The 3781-nt window shown below is 39.5% G+C and overlaps 1 pseudogene; it reads right to left on the bottom strand.

Annotated features, from left to right (window-relative positions):
* Positions 1-935: 935 nt before the first annotated feature.
* On the bottom strand, positions 936-1178 carry LOC127194268 (40S ribosomal protein S29-like; annotated as a pseudogene).
* Positions 1179-3781: the final 2603 nt, after the last annotated feature.

Raw genomic sequence — 3781 nt, 5'->3', positions numbered from 1 at the left:
TGCCTTTGGTGTCATGCCAAATTCTCAGTTTTCATCTCCAGGAACATACAGCTATCACTACACTTCTGCATCTTGACACCCCAGTCCTCACTGTGCTGATGGGTGGAGATAGCAGCTTTGGAAGGCAGTTAGTGGTCATGAGAGCAGGATTCAGGTGTGACTGGTAGCTCTATAAAGAAGGAAGAAAAAAAAATCGCCCTGACACTGAGAAGGTGGCTCTCCTCTGTAAGCCACACTTGACTTTTCTGTCTCGGGACCCATGAGAAACAAGTTCTTGTTGTAATAGCCTATCAGACTAACACACTCCTGTAGGTGTTCATAGGAAGCAAGCATACAATTTCAACTGCTTTATTGAGTTACTGTAAGATATCTCAGCAAAATGGGTTAGAACTCATAGGTGGTCATTCTGCAATGTTTTATGCCTTACATATGTCTCATAGATTCATAATTGTGGCAAATGTACCAAATGAATAATGAATGAAAAAGTTTATTGTTGCTGGTCAGCTTATAATAGTCATTCAAAACTCCATAGATTCCATTTTATTTAAAAAAAAAATGTACTACTTGACTTAAAGAAGTACTTGGAAGCCTGGCTAGAAGTTCAGAGAGAGACTTCCAGGGAGAATGCCACTTCAAAAGGTAGCATCTGCAGGGATGAGGGACACAGACTGTCATCTTCTGGCCTAGCTTTGTCATCTGTAGATATTTCCCATTTTCCCGTCTGTTACACAAATGTAATAACGATTCTTACTTTTATTGTATAGGGTTATTGTGGACTTAAAATGTATCAATGTAACTAAATTTCTTAGAAAATGTATTGTAAATGTTAACTTATTTGTTGAAGGAACTTTAAGCTATTCCCTTAGATTTCTTTCTTTCTTTCTTTCTTTCTTTCTTTCTTTCTTTCTTTCTTTCTTTGGGTCTTCACTTTTTTTATTCTTTATGTACAAAGGCTAGCATGATCAGTTTCACTGGGTAGACAGTCTTGAATAATCCACTCAAGGTCACTCAGTCCAACTTAATGAAGCCTATGTCCTTTGCGTACTGGTGGAAACACTGACGGCACATGTTGAGCCCGTATTTCCAGATCAGACCATGGCGGTTAGAGCAAACGCGCAGGAGCGAGGACCCTGGCCAAACTTCTGTAGGTGACTCCTGTAGAGCTGCTGGTGACCCATCTGGCCTTCAGACAGCCAATGAGGAAAAAGGAGCGAACTGGTCTTCCTTAGATTTCAATCAGTAGATACAACCAGGGCACCATGCTTTCCCCTTTTCTCATTTTCCTTGCCCCATTCATCTGTACCGTCTGTCTTCCCGGGGTTTCCTTTCTACCTTCACATGTGTTCCATTACTTCCACACCCGTTTCCTTAAAGCTTCATTCCCCCTCCTTCACTGACCCTTTTCTAATTTCATAAATGACTGCCTTTATAGGAAAGTAAATTAATTTTTTACTCTGGGAAAATAAAGTATATATTTCTTGTCAGATAATTCTTGATTTTACTTTATGAAAAAAAAAAAAACCCCAGAATCAAACAAAATTATTTCAATTTTACTTTTTTTTTGAGCCTAGAAAAATTCATCCTTTCTCATAATTTTTTATTGATTTTTGGGGAATTTCACATCATGAACTCTGAGCACCCTCACTTCCCAGTCTTCCCAGGACTGCTGCCCATCCTTGGGATCTCCCTCCTCATCATCAAGAAGATAAATAATAAACAGTCCAATCTGTATTGCCCATGTTCTCACTGGATCATGGCCAAACTCCCAGTGGCTGGCCACTTAAACAAAACTGTGTCTTTCCCCAGCTGTACCCCAACCAAAAGCGACCAGTTGATGGCTTTACTTCAGCATCTTCATCTTAAGAAAATGCATCTTTTTAATTGAATTATCTAAGAACATTTCCCTCTATTTTTTTCAGTTTGAAATTGTTTTATCTGCCTACCGTCTATCCATTTGCTTCTTTCTTCATTTTCTCAAAGAAGCTAAGCATTTGGTGTAGAAGTCACATAACGAGCATGCACTGTGTTTTCTAACTGAACTATGAGACATTAACAAACACCACAGTGAAATAGCGTCACATGCAGGCTTGCATTAAAAAAAAAATAAGTGTATATTAATTGTACAAAATAAAGGCTTCAGAAAAACGGATGACTCCATTCCTGCATATAGTATATTTTGAACATAAGGGTGTGCTAGTTTATTTGTGACTGTGACAAATGCCCAGAGATACAATTCGTCTCATGGCTTAAGGAGTTCCAGCCCATGCTATTTGGTTCTGCTGTTTCTGGGTTTGAGAGGACAATGCTTTGGCAGATAGACCCACTTACCACCTGGCAGAGAGAGTACCAAAGAATGAAAGTATCTGAGAAATAGTGTCTTCCCATGGCCTGCCCTGGTGACGTAGGTCTTTTATGTAGGCTCCAATGCCTTAGTTTTATACCACCTACCGATAATGACTTCCTATAATCCACCAAGAGGCTAAATCTTTATTAAAGAAGTGCACAATTGTTTCTCCAAAAGTCCATCAGCTGGCCACAGGGCCCTTAACACACAGTCTTGGGGATACAATTCTGATTAAAGTCATGAGAAACTATGGCTTTATTTCTACACCTTTTAGGATACCCATCATTGTTAACTCATGGATGATTTGTATGTGCCATATGTTTAAAGTTATATAGAGAATTTGAAGACTAGAAAGTATGGGTCATGTGGCCTTAACTTAGTGCTCTTAGAAAAACTATAGGGACCACAGAATAAGAAGACATGAGTGCACAGGTTGAAAACTGCTTATGTTGTGACCTGGGACGTGCTAAAAGGACCGTCAGAGGTGTCTTCTTATCTGACTTTCCATGGAGCCAGCTGTGTCAGTTTTTACTATTAAAGTGGCTCCAGGGTTGGCCACCAAAAGAACCTATCAGAAATAAATGTAGGTTGAAGTGGACAGTGGAAAGCCCACATGGCTTCAACTCTATACAAAGAACTACAGGCAACTAAGGAGTGCTGAGAGCAGGAGAAATAGTCTTCCTATGGAAGAAACACACTGACTGGTTATCGAATAGAAAAAGGTCAGCCCCTGAGAACCTACATCCAAATAACATTATGCAGACTGAGAGGGTTATATTTAGGAATCCATACATATTTGTGTGTGTGTGTGTAACAACAATTAATGAAATAGAGAGATCATGAATTTGAAAGAAAGGAGAGGTATATGGAAGGGTTTGGAAGGAGGAAAGGAAAGAGAGAAATGATGGAGTAAATTATAATATCAGAAACAAAAAAATGTAATTAAATAATTCTTGTCTTTGAGGCAGTAGCACATAAGCTCAGTTGCCAGTGTGAGCAATGAGTTTCGGGGGATTAAGGGTGTGGCCAGGGCAGTACGGTTTGCACAGGGTTTCACATATGCTGACTCAAGGAAGCTTTGACTTTGCCTTCTCAGTGGAGAACTTTAGTCTCAGTGGCAGGTCAAGGTACCAGCATGGAAGCTCATCTGCCTCACAGCTTTGTCAGGTGGGGAGGTGTCTACTCATTAAAAACTGATTTGCCTGTGTTAAAAATGTGGTAGCAAACAGGCCAAATACTTGGCTAGTTGTAGACAAAATATCAGCACTGACATTCAAAGAGAGAGGGGGAAAAACCTTTTCTTTTCTTTTCTTTTTTCTTTTTTTAAACTTAAAAATCAGACTTTGCAGTTGTTTTCATGTCTTGGTTAAAAAAAAAAAAAAAAAGCAAGCAGCACCTATTGAGTGGCTACATTCAGCTAAGCACACTTGGGCATCG

The sequence above is a fragment of the Acomys russatus genome, chromosome 10, assembly GCF_903995435.1.
Source record: "Acomys russatus chromosome 10, mAcoRus1.1, whole genome shotgun sequence".
Lineage (NCBI taxonomy): Eukaryota > Metazoa > Chordata > Mammalia > Rodentia > Muridae > Acomys > Acomys russatus.
This window is presented reverse-complemented; position numbering and strand designations above follow the sequence as displayed.